At 57.8% G+C, this 15,868-nt stretch overlaps 1 protein-coding gene across 2 annotated transcripts in view; it reads right to left on the bottom strand.

The window, feature by feature from the left end:
- Positions 1-15,868, bottom strand: part of DAB1 (DAB adaptor protein 1) — a 111,739-nt gene that overhangs the window by 53,437 nt on the left and 42,434 nt on the right. For both annotated transcript variants that reach the window (XM_029046709.1, XM_029046715.1), the window contains exon 2: positions 7,139-7,205. The gene's annotated coding sequence lies outside the window, so the exon portion shown is untranslated. The remainder of the gene's footprint in view (positions 1-7,138; positions 7,206-15,868) is intronic.

Below are 15,868 nucleotides of genomic sequence, written 5' to 3'. Positions count from 1 at the left end.
GCTGTGAGCTGAGCTCTGGGGGTTCAAGAGAAGCAGCGTGGCTCAGTGGAAAGAGCCCGGGCCTGGGAGTCAGAGGCCATGGGTTCGAATCCCGGCTCTGCCACTTGCCAGCTGCGTGACTGTGGGCGAGTCACTTCGCTTCTCTGGGCCTCAGTTACCTCATCTGGGAAATGGGGATTAAGACTGCGAGCCCCACGTGGGACAGCCCGATGACCCCGTATCTACCCCGGCGCTTAGAACGCTGCTCTGCACATAGTAAGCGCTTAACAAATACCGCCATTATCATTATCGGGTGGGACACAGTCTGGGGCGGGGAGGGGGGGGGAGGGGGAGGCTGGAAGCTCCTTAATTAATTAATTACGGGATTTATTAAGCGCTTACTCCGTGCCAGGCACCGTACCGAGCGCTGGGTTGGATACAAGCAAATCGTTTTGGACACCGGCCCTGTCCCCCATGGGGCTCACAGTTTCAATCCCCATTTTACAGAAGAGGAAACTGAGGCCCAGAGAAGTGAAGTGACTGGCCGGAGGTCCACCAGCGGACAAGTGGTGGAGCCGGGATTAGAACTCACGATCCTCTGACTTAGAGAAGCGGCGTGGCTCAATGGAAGGAGCCCGGGCTTGGGAGTCAGGGGTCGTGGGTTCGAATCCGGGCCCCGCCGCTCGTCAGCTGGGGGACTTTGGGCGAGTCACTTCTCTGGGCCTCATCTGTAAAATGGGGATTAATAATAACGTTGGGACCTGTTAAGCGCTTACTATGTGCAGAGCACTGTTCGAAGCGCTGGGGGAGACACGGGGTCATCGGGTCGTCCCACGTGGGACAACCTGATTACCTTGGATCCCACGCTTGGCACATAGTAAGCGCTTAACAGATAGCATCATCGTCATCATTCCGGGCCCAAGCTCTAGCCACTCCACCGCGCTAAGCCGCGCGGCTCAGCGGCAAGAGCCCGGGCTTGGGAGTCAGAGGTCGTGGTTTCGAATCCCGGCTCGGCCGCCTGTCAGCTGTGGGACCGGGGGCGAGTCGCTTCACTTCTCTGGGCCTCAGTGACCTCATCTGCAAAATGGGGATGGGGACTGGGAGCCCCAGCTGGGACAACCCGATGACCCGGAACCTCCTCCAGCGCTTAGAACGGTGCTCTGCACGTAGTAAGCGCTTGACAAAAGGCCAACGTTATCTATTATGCTACTTCTCCTGGAAGGCGGGGATCTGCCTTTGAATTCTTGCGCTCTCCGAGCGCTCGGTACAGTGCCTCGCACAGTATTGATTGGAAGACCCTCCCCACCGCGGCCCACCTCTCCCTCCAAACCTTCCGGAAAGGCTTTCCTCAGCAGGTCTTTCCGGGGTCGGGGGGGATCCTCTCTCTCCCCAGTCACGCCTCCGCCCGACCAGCTCGTAGATTTTTCCGTTCGGTGATTAATCGATTCATGGGTATCTATTATTCATATCCATTCTCGCCCTCTGCATGAAGGTATATTAGTCATTTATATCTACTGTCTCTCCCCGCCCCACCCCGCAACCCAGCCAATTAATCCTCAAGGACAAATATCTCATCTTTCACTTCTGCTAGAGTTATCCAAACAGCTCGGTACGGCGCTCACCCAACTCTCTCCCCTCTCCGTCCTCGGCCCGGCCCCCCGCACTCGGCCCCAGGCACCCGGCGCCCGTCTCGGGGTCACCCGCTTCACGCCTTCCCCCCGGCGACGCAGGCGGTCAAGGAGGCGGAGGTATTTAGGGAGCGCTGCCCGGGCGAGGAGCGCTGTACTAAGCGCTAGGGAGGGCGCAATAGAGGAGCAGCGTGGCACAGTGGAAAGAGCCCGGGCTTGGGAGTCAGAGGTCATGAGTTCGAAACCCGGCTCTGCCACTTGTCAGCTGGGTGACTGTGGGCGAGTCACTTCACTTCTCTGGGCCTCAGTGACCTCATCTGGAAAATGGGGTTTCACTGTGAGCCTCACGTGGGACAACCTGGTTACCCTGTATCTCCCCCAGCGCTTAGAACAGTGCTCTGTACATAGTAAGCGCTTAACAAACACCAACATTATTATTATTAGCACTCGTCTATATCTGTACATATTTATTGCTCTACTTATTTTATTAATGATGTGCATTTATCTATGGTTCTATTTATCTGTTTTGACGCTAGCGATGCCTATTTGTTCTGTTTTGCTGTCCGTCTCTCCCTTCTAGACCGTGAGCCCGTTGTTGGGGAGGGATCGTCTCTCTCCGTTGCCCAATTGTACTTCCCAAGCGCTTAGTACAGTGCTCTGCACACAGTAAGCGCTCGGTAAATACAATGGAATAAATGAATACAGAGCACTGTACTCAGCAGTTGGGAAAAGTAATCCCTACCCTTAAGGAGCTTCCGAGTCTCGCAGGGGTGGAGACAGAAGAAGCAGAGAAGCAGCGTGGAGAAGCAGTGCGGCTCAGTGGCAAGAGCCCGAGCCTGGGAGTCAGAGGTCGTGGGTTCGAATCCCGGCCCCGCCACTTAGCAGCTGGGTGACTCTGGGCCAGTCACTTCACTTCTCTGGGCCTCAGTGACCTCATCTGTCAAATGGGAATTAAGTCTGTGAGCCCCATGTGATGACCCTGTATCTCCCCCAGCGCTTAGAACAGTGCTCTGCACATAGTAAGCGCTTAACAAATATCATCATTAGTAATACTATTATTATTATTATTATTAAGTAGTGTGGCCTAGTGGAAAGCGTGAGGGCCTGAGAACACTAACTACCCACCTGGGAAAGAGCCCGGGCTTGGGAGTCAGAGGTCATGGGTTCGAATCCCGGCTCCGCCGCTTGGCAGCTGTGTGACTGTGGGCGAGTCACTTCACTTCTCTGTGCCTCAGTTACCTCATCTGGAAAATGGGGATGAACTGTGAGCCTCCCGTGGGACGACCTGATGACCCTGTATCTACCCCAGCGCTTAGAACGGTGCTCTGCACATAGTAAGCGCTTAACAAATACCAACATTATTATTATTACATCTTCCCCCAGCGCTTAGAACAGCGCTTGGCACATAGTAAGCGCTTAACAAGTACCATCATCATCATTCTACTGTCCTCTCCCTCTACACGCAGTAGATCAGAAGCTCCTGGAGGGCGGGCAGGGATTGTGTCTATTAATGCTTTTGTCTTCTCCTAGGCGCTCATACCCAGGACTCATACGAGTACAGTGCTCGTAAGCTCCTTGAGGGCAGGGATCATATTTACGAATTCTACCTTCACTAAAGGACCTGGGTTCTAACGCCGACTCCGACACCTGCCTGCCGTGTGACCCGGGGCGAGTCGCTTCACTTCTCTGAGCCTCAGTTACCTCATCTGTAAAATGGGGGTGAAGACCGTGAGCCCACGTGGGACAGGGACTGGGTCCAACCCTATTATTTCGTATCTCCCCCGGCACTCAGTACAGGGCCCGGAACTTAATATCATAAAAAAGAAAAACAAGTGAACAAAAAAGAACACCTCAGAGACGGAAAATTTCATCACCCACCCACCGCCTCTGGACACCGCAGGGGGGTCTGACACGGCCGGCGGGATTCGGCGGCGAGATCCCAGCCCCCCACCGGGGAGACCCCGGGGGCTACCGCGATAATGAAAATTAAACATCGGCCGCGAGAAAATCGGAGCCACGGATTCCTCCGGCCTTGTTTAATCACCTGTGATGAATTATAATTACGCTTCCGAAGTTATTGAACTTCTCCCGTTTCACCTTGGCGCGCCGAAGGTGAATTTGGAGGGAAGAAATGAATATTAAGTCAGACTCGGGTACGGACGGGGGCGTCCGGTCCTCAGCGCGCCGGCCGTAGCCTGACGGTCAACGTGTTCGGATTCGGAAGCCCATCCGCGTCCGCGTCGAACAGAAACCGTCCACCGTTGGCTTCAGAGCCGTCCATCCCCTGGCCCCCTCCTTCTCTCCTCCTCCACCACGGTCCACACGCTCCGCTCCTCTGCCGCCGCTCACCTCCTCACTGGGCCTCCTTCTCGCCCGTCCCGCCGTCGACCCCCGGCCCACGTCCCGCCTCCGGCCTGGAACGCCCTCCCTCCTCAGATCCCACAGACAATTCATCTCCGTTCCGAGCCTTATGGAAGGCCCACCTCCTCCCAGAGGCCTTCCCTGAGTCCTCCTTTCCTCTTCTCCCGCTCCCTTCTGCGCCTCCCTCACTCGCTTTCTTCATCCCCACACCCCTTATGTCCACATCTGTCATTTATTGATTTCTATTAATGTCTTCCTCCCCCTCTAGGCTGTAAGCTCCTCGTGGGCAGGAAATGTTTCTGTTTATTGTTCTACTGTATTCTCCCAAGTGCTTGGCACAATGCTCCGCGCACAGTAAGCTCTCAATAAATGTGACGGAGTGAATGAATGAAGCATCACGCTGCGGCGCCTCGGTGACGCGGCCTTGCAGAAAGAGCCCCGGCCAAGCCACGAGAGGTCTTGGGTTCTAATCCCCGCTCTGACACGTGCCCGCTGCGCGACCTCGCCCGTCTCGGCACCTCAAATCCCTCATCCGTAAAATGACGATTTGATTCGATTTTCCAGATGAGGGAACTGAGGCCCAGAGAAGTGAAGTGACTTGCTCAAGGTCACATGGCGGACAAGTGGCAGAGTCGGAATTAGAACCCAGGTCCTTCTGACTGGACCCGAGAAGGCCTTCCTCCCTTAGACTGGGAGCCCTGCACGGGACAGGGACCGGAGCCGATCTGATGGCGTCGTATCTATCGCAGAGCTTGACGCAGTGCTTGGCACATGGCGGGGGGCCTCGGGAGCCGCGGCCGTCTTCGCCCTCGCGTCGGCCGGCGGTCAGGAATCCCATCCCATCCCCTTTGCGGAACACCTAGGGTGGCTTAACGGGTAGAACCCGGGCCTGGGGGGGGGGGGTCTAAAGGACCTGGGTTCGAATCCCAGCTCCGCCACTTGTCCGCTGGGCGAAGTCGGGCAAGCCACTTCACTTCTTTGTGCCTCAGTGACCTCATCTGGAAAATGGGGATTGAGACTGTGAGCCCCATGTAGGACGGGGACTGGATCCAAGCTGATTAACTTGCATCTGCCCCAGTGATTAAAAGAGTTCTTGGCACCTAATAAGCGCTTAAGTACCATAATTATTATTAGTATTATTAGGGGGGGGGTCTCCGCCCCGAAACCATCCCCACCAACGGAAGGCACGGTCCAGCGGGAAGAATCGGACCCGGAACCCAGGGGGTCCTGGCTCCCAGCGCCCTTTCTCCCCCACCCCGGGCCCCCAGCAGAACCAAGATTTTGGCGTCTCCCAGACCCGATCCCCATTTTCAAGTGCATTTATGAATCAGTGCGAACCTCACCCTCTCATCAAGGTAATTGGAAGAGAGTTGAGTGAATTAGAGTGTAGTTATCTCCGTCGTAACAGACATTTTAGCTGTCAAATTTGCGTATCCAAATTCCGTGACAGGATTCCATTGATATCCGGAGAGGGTGTCGACATCGCATTGACAACCCCGCTCTACGCCCTCCGCACCAACAAAATTTCCTGAGGAGACGCAGCCGAGACGGTAGAAGCTGCCGAGACGGATGGATCGATCGGTCGGGGTTCATCCAGTCGTATTTACTGAGCGCCTACTGGGTGCGGAGCGCTGTACTAAGCGCTTGGGAGGGGACAAGACCGCAATAAACGGTCACATAAGAATAATATTAATAACGATGGTATCTGTTAAGCGCTCACTATGTGCAAATCACTGTTCTAAGTGCTGGGGGGATATAAGGAGATCAGGTCGTCCCACGTGGGGCTCACAGTTTTAACCCCCATTTTCCAGATGAGGTAACTGAGGCCCAGAGAAGTGAAGTGACTTGCCCAAAGTCACCCAGCTGGCAAGCGTCGGAGCCGGGATTCGAACCCATGACCTCTGACTCCCAAGCCCGAGCTCTTTCCACGGAACCACGCTGCCTCCCTAGCCGCAGCGCTCATCGGCAGCAGCAGTAGCACCAGCAGGGTTGGCCCCGGCAGCGAGAGTGGCACGTGGTAGACGGCCGCCGGGTGCGGCGCGCTGTGCTACGGGTGTGGGCCGCGGCCGGGCCCGGCACCAGCGACGGGCCGAAAGAAAGGTCCGGGTGGAGAGAGGGGAATGGGGTGGGAGGGGACGGGCCCTCTCTTCTCGCCCGCCGCCTCCATCCCGGTTGCTCCCAAACTCCGGGGAGGCCCTAACCCTGCCCGCCTCCGCAGCCTCCCGAGACCCACCTCCTCCAGGAGGCCTGCCCTGATTAACCCCCAACACACCCGCCCCCTCCCCCCCAACGCTCCCCGCCTTCCCGGTCACCCGAAACCACCGCTTCCTGGAGGCCTTCCCTGGTTAACCCCCAACACCCTCCAAACCACCGGACCACAGGTCTCCCCACCTCCCCAGCCCCCCGAACCCACCTCCTCCGGGAGGCCCGCCCCGATTAACCCCCAACACTGACCCCAGCGCTCCCCGCCTTCCCGGTCACCCGAAACCACCGCTTCCTGGAGTTTTTCCCCGATTAGCCCCCAGCACCCTCCAAACCACCGGACCACAGGTCTCCCCACCTCGCCAGCCTCCCGAAACCACCTCCTCCTCCAGGAGGCCTGCCCGTGACTTCGGGGAAGTCACTCGACTTCTCTGGGCCTCAGTGACCTCGTCTGTAAAATGGGCATTAAGTCCGTGAACCTCACGTGGGACGACCCGATGACCCTGTATCTCCCCCAGCGCTTACAACGGTGCTCGGCTCCTAGTTGGCGCTTAACGAATGCCAACATTATCATTATTACTAATCTCCATCAGGTCCAAACCAACAGATCGCAGCATTCCCCGCCTTCACAGGTTCCTGAAGCCCCCCTCCTCCAGGAAGCCTTCCCCGACTAACCCCCAAGCCCCACCGACTGCCGGACTCCAGCGCTCCCCGTCTTCACCGCCTCCTGCAACCCACCTCCTCCGGAGGCCTTGACGATCAACCCTCCGCGCCCAAACCGCCAGACCCCGGCGCTCCCCGCCTTCACGGTCACCCGATACCACCGCCTCCCGGAGGCCCCCCCTGATTGACCCCCAACGCCCCCGAGCCCCCCCCCAGACCTCGGGCGAGCGCCCTTCTCCCGCCTCCCACCCCCCAGCCCGGGGACGGACCGCGGGCGGCCACGGCGGCCGGGGGCGGGGGGCTACCTGCGGGCCGGACAGACGCCTCGGGATCAGGACGACGGCGTGCTGCTCACGGCCTCCACGCCTCCTCCTGTTCGGGAAAAGGAGAAAGACAATCATAAGTGATAGGAGAAATCGCCGCCGTCGCCGGCTCTGCTGGTGGTTTAGCGCGGGGCCAAATAGGAGACGGGTCAGGTCAGACCTAATCTTGGTGCCGCGCACAACTCGCCAGCCGAAGGGGAGGGAGAACAGGGATTACCCCACAGACGTCGACTCTTCTTCACGTCCGAGCCTTATCGAAGGCCGTCTCCTCCAAGAGGCCTTCCCTGCCTGCGCCCTCCTTTCCTCTTCTCCCACCCCCTCCTGCGTCGCCCTGATTTGCCCCCTTCATTCATCGCCCCACCTCACTCTGGTCCGCATCTGCCATTTATTTATTTCTATTAACGTCTGTCTCCCCCTCTACACTGTAGGCTCAGTGTGGGCCGGGAATGTGTCTGTTGATTGTTCTATTGCACTCTCCCAAGTGCAATACAGTGCTCTGCACCCAGTGAGCGCTCAATAAATTCGACTGCATCAATGAATTAAATTCCCATTTTACAGAGGGGGAGGGGGAGGCCCGGCGAAGTGACTCGCACGAGGTCACCCAGCAGGGCGGGGGCGGAGCCGGAACCCGGGCCGGGATGGGAATCCGGGTCTCCCGGCCCCGACCACCGGAGCGCCCGGCCGCCCGGGGTGTCGGCCGCCTGAGGATCCCCACCGAGCGAAGGGTGATCTCGGCCCGCGGGTCCGGGGCCCCGGGTTTGTGGGGCAGGGTCTCCCCAGGATCGAGGGCGGGACAGACCAGGGGTCCCCAGAACCTCCTCCCGAGGGCTTCCTGGGGAAGGGTGGGACGGGCCGAAGGATGCCTGATCATTCAACCAACCGATCAATGGCGTTCAATAATAACAAAAACAACCGTGGTATGTGTTAAGCTCCTTGAGGGCGGGGATCCGGTCAACTGTCCTTGCCCAAGCGTCCAGTACAGTGTTCTGCATATGGTAGACTGTGAGTTCCTCAAGGGCAGGGACCATGGACACCGACTCTGTCGTAGTCTCCCAAAGACTCAGCACAGTGCTCTGTAGGCAGGTATCCCGATTCTTTCCAAGCGCTTAGTACAGCGCTCCGCACACAGTAAGCACTCAATAAATAATAACAATGTTGGTATCTGTTAAGCGCTTACTCTGTGCAGAGCACTGTTCTAAGCGCTGGGGTAGATACAGGGTCATCAGGATGTCCCACGTGAGGCTCACGGTTAATCCCCATTTTACGGATGAGGGAACTGAGGCACAGAGAAGTTAAATGACTTGCCCACAGTCACACAGCTGACGAGGGGCAGAGCCGGGGTTCGAACTGAATGAACGAATGATACTGTGGATTGAGACGTAGACGCCCAACTTTATCCTGTCAATAGAATATATTTGTAGATACACACTTTTAACCAGCTTTTAGCATAGTGTCAGGTAGCTAGTCAGCTCTTCATAATAATAACGATGATGGTATTTGTTGAGCGCTTCCTACGGGCCAAGCGCTGTTCTATGCGCTGGGGTAGATACAAGGTCATCAGGTCGTCCCACGTGGGGCTCCCGGTCTTCATCCCCATTTTACAGTTGAGGTCACTGAGGCCCAGAGACGTGAAGTGACTTGCCCAAAGTCACACAGCTGACAAGTGGCGGAGCCAGAATTAGAACCCATAACCCGTGACTCCCAAGCCCATGCTCTTTCCACTGAGCCACGCTGCTTCCCTAAATTAAAATTAAAATTTAGGTGGGGATTAAAACAAATCCCCACCTAAATCCCTCCATTCGTCCAATCGTTCAATCGGATTTATCTATCTGGACCGCAAGCGCGATGTGGGCAGGGCGCCGCTTCTCCTGATAAATCTCCTGATCATCATCATCATGATGGAGTTTGTTCAGCACTTACTATGTGCCAAGCACCGTTCTGAGCGCCAGAATAGATACCAAGTAATCAGGTTGGACACAGTCCCTGTCCCGCATGGGGCTCACACTCTTAAACCCCCATTTTACAGGTGAGGTCACTGAGGCACAGAAAAGTGAAGTGACCTGCCCAAAGCCACACAGCAGACAAGGGGTGGAGCCCGGAGTAGAACCCATGACCTTCCGACTCCCAGTGCCCTGCTTTATCCGCTCCGCCCTGCTGCGTCTCATAATAGTGATGGTAATTGTTAAGCGCTTACTGTGTGCCGAGCACTGTACTAAGCGCTGGAGTAGCTACAAGGTCATCAGGTTGTCCCACGTGGGGCTCACGGTCTTCCTCCCCATTTCACAGAGGAGGTCCCTGAGGCCCAGAGAAGTTAAGCGACCAGCCCAAAGTCACACAGCTGACAGGTGGCGGGGCCGGGATTCGAACCCACGACCTCTGACTCAGTGACTCTCCACTGAGCCAAGACTGCGAGCCCCACCTAGGACAAGCTGATAACCCCGTATCTCCCCCAGTGCTTAGACTAGTGCTTGGCACAGAGTAAGCGCTTAACAAATACCGTTATTATTATTATGTCACTGTTTATCGTCGCACTTTCCCAAGCGCCTAGTCCAGTGCTCTGCGCACAGTAAGCGCTCAGTAAATACGACTGAATGAATGATTACGGGACAGCGGGACGGTCGCCCGGGCACACGACGACCTCCACGATCCGTTTTAATTAGCATTCCTCGCCGGTGACATACGATAAGGGATCGCGCGTCGTAATCGCCGCTGTTGACGATTAGTCAAAGTCACTAACGGCTCCGGCCCCAGGATCGCGGCGGGGCCGGGAGGAGGGAGAGGAGTCGATGAGAATCGTCGATGAGAATCTTAAGGATGATGATAATAACTGCTGTGGTTCTTATTCGGCCCTATGGGCCCGGCAGCGTGCTAAGCACTACGATAGGAGAATCGGGTTGGACGCAGTTCCCGTCCCCCGGGCGAAGTCTAAACGGCGTGGCTCGGTGGAAAGCGTCCGGGCCTGGGCCTCAGAAGGCCTGGGTTCTAATCCTGACTCTGCCAACGGCCCGTTGGGTCACCTCGGGTCGGGCACCCGCGGGCCTCACTCTCCTCACCTACAAAACCCGTCCTCCCTCCTACTCAGAAGCAGCCCGGCGGAAGCGGCTGGAGCACGGCCTGGAGGTGAGAAGGGCCCGGGTTCTGATCCCGCCGCCGCCACGTGTCTGCTGTGTCACCTCGGGCAAGTCGCTTCGCTTCCCCGGGCCTCAGTCGCCACACCTGTAAAATCGGGAACAAGGGCGTGAGCCCCACGTGGGACAGGGACTGGGTCCAACCTGATTAACTCGTGTCTACCCCAGCGCTTAGATCGGTGCTTGGCACGTAGTAAGCGCTTGACAAGTACCGCAATTCTTATTACTAGACCGTGAGCCCCCCGCGGGACAGTTTTCGACGGGATTAACTTGTTCTCAGGGCTCAGGACGCCGCTCGACACGTAGCCGACGTTGCCCGTCGTTGGGTAGGGACCGTATCTGCTGCCGGATTGTACTTTCAAAGCGCTCAGTAGAGTGTTCTGCACACAGTAAGCGCTCAATAAACACGATTGAATGAACGAATAAACTTAAGAGATCCCATCATTATTATTATCGTTATTAATTAGGAAGGAGACCAGGCGTTGATCCCCATTTTACGGGGGTAGAAACTGAGGCCCAGAGAAGTTAAGTGGATTGCCCAAGGTCACACGGCAGACGGGTAGTGGAGCCAGAATTAAATTCCGGGTGCCCCGACTCCCACGCCCAGACTCTTTTCACTAAACGATGCCGTACTGGGCAGCCACCGGGTGCAGAACGCTGTGCAGAGCACCGCGGCAGGGCGTCCCCCGGGCGCGGAGTGCCGTGCGGGGTGCCGGCGGAGGGGCCGGAAAGCAAACCTCCTCTCTCCTCAAGGCCGATGGCTTGGGGCCCCCGCTTCCTCCCGCCCCAAGATGCCCCCGTCGCGTCCACCGGCCGGGGGGGGTCCCGCGGGCAGGACGGGGTGGGGGGCGGGGGCCATCGGTTTCATCGGTGACTTCCTCTAGTGGATCATCTGTAACGCGGACAGGCCCGGACCGATATCCCGGGGCAACGGTCGATTCTCCTCCGGCCCCGGGCTCCGAAGGGTCGCCCCGTCACCTGGGCCCGTCGGTCACCTCCGCCGGAGGAAGGAAAGGCGGGAACTGCCCTCACCGGGGTGGGGATGCCCCCCCCCCCCCCCCCCCGTGCGGCCGGGACTTCTCGGGGCCTCAGTTTCCTCATCTGTAGGATGGGGATAAGAGGCCTCCCCCGACCAAGCCCTCGTTTCCTCTTCTCCCACTCCCGTCTGCGTCGTCTCCGCCCTTGGATTTGCTCCCTTTAATAACGACCGCGGTATCTGTTGAGCGCTCGCTATGTGCCAAGCACCGTACTAAGCGCCGGGGTGGATACGAGCAAATCGGACGGGGCTCAGCCCCCTGTCCCACGTGGGGCTCGCAGTCTCAATCCCCATATTAAAAATGAGGTCGCTGAGGACAGAGAAGTGACTTGCCCGACGTCACAGGAAGACAAGGGGCGGGGGGGCGGGATTAGAACCCATGACCGACTGACTCCCAGGCTCGGGCTCTACCCACTAGGCCACGATGCTCCTTTATTCACCCTTCCTCAGCCCCACAGCACTGATGTCCATAACCGTAATTCATTTATTTTCATTGCCTGGCACATAGTAAGCCGTCAACGAATACCATATTAATTATTATTATTATTTATATTAATGTTGGTATTTGTTAAGCGCTAACTATGTGCAGAGCACTCTTCTAAGCGCTGGGGGAGATCCAGGGTCATCAGGTCGTCCCACGTGAGGCTCACGGTCTTCGTCCCCATTTTCCAGATGAGGTCACCGAGATCCAGGGAAGTGAAGTGACTTGCCCAGGGTCACACAGCAGACGAGTGGCGGAGACGGGATCAGAACCCAGGTCCTTCTGACTCCCAGGCCCGGGTTCTACCCACTAGGTCACCCTGCTTCTTTACTCTGGGCCTCATTTACCTCCTCTATAAAATGAGGACTCCAGACCAACTCTGCCACTTGTCAGCCGTGTGACTTTGGGCAAGTCGCTTCGCTTCTCTGGGCCTCAGTTCCCTCATCTGGAAAATGGGGATGAAGACTGGGAGCCTCACGTGGGACAACCCGATGACCCTGCATCCACCTCAGCACTTAGAACAGTGTTCAACACATAGTGAGTGCTTAACAAATACCATCATCATTATTATTATGAGAGAAGCAGCGTGGCTCGGTGGAAAGAGCCCGGGCTTGGGAGTCAGAGGTCGTGAGTTCGAATCCCGGCTCTGCCACTCGTCAGCTGTGTGACCGTGGGCGAGTCGCTTCACTTCTCTGGGCCTCAGTGACCTCGTCTGGAAAATGGGGATTAACCGTGAGCCTCCCGTGGGACGACCCGATGACCCCGTAGCTCCCCCAGCGCTTAGAACGGTGCTCTGCACGTAGTAAGCGCTGAACGAATACCAACATTATTAATAGTATGATTATTACACCTGCTCTTCCTACTTAGACTGTGAGCTCCATGCGGGACCAGACGATCTTGCGCTTAGTACAGTGGTCGGCACGTAGTGAGTGCTTAGCCAATACTGTGATTATCCTTATTATCGTTATTATTATTCCCATCAGCCTGGAGGAGGGATCTGGGCCGGCCAACAGTCCGTGCCCCCGGCTTGTGGGCGGACCCCGGGTGATCGGAGACCCTCGGGATCCTCTTCGCCCCACCATCCCCCGCCCAGTTGTCATTTCCGCGAAATAAATGACAGCTCCGGCCAGTGGCTCTCGTCACCTCGGCAACTCCAGCCGCACCTGGGGTCAGAAAGCTCAAGGCGCTCAACCCGGAGGAGATCCCACGTTTCTGTTGCCGTGGCAACCAACCACGTCCACCCCCCCTCCCCCAGCTCGGCCAGCTCCGCGTCCGGGCCGAGGGGGGACCCGGAGCCGCGGCAGGGGCCGTCGTGGGCAGGGGCCGGGGGAGCAGGGGTCATCACGCAGGGTAGGGGTCGCCAGGGGCGGGGGCCGCCCAGGGGCTGCGGGGGAAAACCCTCTGCCAAGCGCCGGATGCTCAGGGGGGTCGAGAGAGACTGTAAGCTCCTTGTGGGCAGGGAATGCGTCTGTCGATCGTTCCACTGTCCTCTCCCAAGCGCTTAGTACAGTGCTCTGTACACACAGCAAAGCGACTGAGCCTGGAGTTGGGAGCCAGAGGGCGTGGGTTCTAACCCCCGTTCTGCCGCTCGTCTGCCGGATGGCCTCGCGGCTCGACTTCTTTGCAGACGGCAGGCGCTCTGTACGGCGTCCCACGAACGTCAGGGGTCCAGCACGGTGCCTCGCTCACAGCCGGGGCCCAGCACGGCACCCCTCAATTGGCAGGCACTCGGTATAGGGTCCCGTACCCGGCAGGGGCCTAGCACGGTGCCCTTCTCAGGGCCGGGGCCCAGTCCGGCGCTCCACATCCACAAGGCGCCCAGCACGCCGTCCCGGCACTCGCCGGCACCCGGCGCGGCGCCCGAACCCCCAAGGGGAGACGCCCTGCTCGTCGGATTCCCGCCGGCCCGGGCCCGGCCCGGAGTCGGGCCCCGGGGTCGCCAAGGGAATACGCCTCCTCGCTCGCTAGAAGACGACTTCCGTCTTGGAGGAGTTCCGGGAAGAAAAATGCCCCTCGCCAAACAATGATGGCATTCGTTAAGCGCTTACTTTATGCCCGGCACTGTGGTGGATCCGAGCAAACAATAACGTTGGTATCTGTTAAGCGCTCACTATGTGCAGAGCACTGTTCTAAGCGCTGGGGGAGACACAGGGGAATGAGGTTGTCCCACGTGGGGCTCACAGTCTTAGTCCCCCTTTTACAGATGAGGTAACTGAGGCACAGAGAAGTTAAGTGACTTGCCCACAGTCACCCAGTTGACAAGTGGCAGAGCTGGGATTTGAACTCATGACCTCTGACTCCAAAGCCCACGCTCTTCCCACTGAGCCACGCTGACACGGTCCCTGACCCACGTGGGGCTCACAGCCTCAATCCCCATTTTACGGATGAGGTCACTGAGGCCCAGAGAATAATAATAATAACGTTGGTATCTGTTAAGCGCTCACTATGTGCCGAGCACCGTTCTAAGCGCTGGGGGAGACACGGGGGAATCAGGTCGCCCCACGTGGGGCTCACAGTCTTAATCCCCATTTTCCAGATGAGGGAACTGAGGCCCAGAGAAGTGAAGCGACTCGTCCGCAGTCACACAGCTGGCAAGTGGCCGAGCCGGGATTCGAACCCACGACCTCGGACTCCCAAGCCCGGGCTCTTTCCCCTGAGCCACGCTGCTTCTCAGAGAAGCCAAGTGACTCGCCCACGGTCACACAGCAGACGAGCGGCGGAGCCGGGACGAGCACCCACGACCTTCTGACTCCCAGGCCCGGGCTCTAGCCACTAGGCCTCGCTACTCTCAGGAGGAGTCTGATTCTTATTTCTTCGAGAGGCACGCGGTCCCCAGCCGATGACCCGTCCGCACGCACTGGCGGGGGAGGGCAGGAGGGCTGGGAGCGGGACAGAGGGGGCGTAAGTCCGTGGCGTTCGGAGAGGGCGGGGGCCGTCAAACATGGGAGGGGACGGGACCCCCCGACTCGCCCCCAGTGACCCGGCCCGGACCGGCCGACCCCCCGCCTCTCCCCTCTCCGACCCCGACTCTCCCCAGTGACCCGGCACGGACCGTCCGACCCCCCCCGACTCTCCCTCTCCGTCCCCGACTCCCCCCACGCAGACTGGGATGAGAGATCTGCAGGGAGTGAGGGTGGCTGAGCGCAGCGCTCTGCACACAGTAGGAGCTCAGGAAATACCAGTGATTGACTGATGGACTGCTCGCCAATTCTTCTCCGTCTGCGAAGCGGAAACTCCCTGAAGGCAGGGAATGTGCCTCTTGGCACGGCTCCGTTTCCTCGAACACCCAGTACAGAGCCTTGCACTCACTGGGCGCTCAGTATACGTCACAACTTCTGCTAATAATAACTGTATTCGATAAGCACTTTCTATGTACCAAGCAGTGTATTAAATGCTGGGGTAGATCCCGGCTCCGCTGCCAGTCAGCCGTGTGACTTTGGGCAAGTCACTTCACTTCTCTGTGCCTCAGTTCCCTCGTCCGTAAAATGGGGGTGAAGACTGCGAGCCTCGCATGGGACAACCTCATTCCCCTGTATCTCCCCCAGCGCTTAGAACAGTGCTCTGCACGTACTAAGCGCTTAACAAATACCAACATTATTATTATCATCTCCCTGCCTCAGTTACCTCATCTGTAAAGTGGGGATTAAGACTGTGAGCCCCATGTGGGACAACCTGATCGCCTTGTATCCCCCAGCGCTTAGAACAGTGCTTTGTATATAGTAAGCGCTTAACAAATACCATCATTATCATTATATGGGGCAATCGGATCGGACACGGTCCTCACCCCACATAGGTAATAACGATAATAATTATAACGGTACCCGTTAAGCGCTTATTATGTGGCAAGCACTGTTCTAAGCGCTGGGGTGGACGCAAGTTAATCAGTTTGGACGCAGCCCCCGTCCCAAACGGGGCTCTTAATCCCCATTTTACAGATGAGGGAACTGAGGCCCAGAGAGGCGAGGTGACTCGTCCAAGGTCACACAGCAGACAAGTGGCAGAGCGGGGATTAGAATGGCAGAGCGGGGATTAGAACCCGGTCCCTTCTGACTCCCCGGCCCGGGCTT

Source organism: Ornithorhynchus anatinus, chromosome 18, assembly GCF_004115215.2.
Source record: "Ornithorhynchus anatinus isolate Pmale09 chromosome 18, mOrnAna1.pri.v4, whole genome shotgun sequence".
NCBI lineage: Eukaryota > Metazoa > Chordata > Mammalia > Monotremata > Ornithorhynchidae > Ornithorhynchus > Ornithorhynchus anatinus.
Note: the sequence above shows the minus strand (reverse complement) of the source record. Positions and strands in the feature narration are given on the sequence as shown.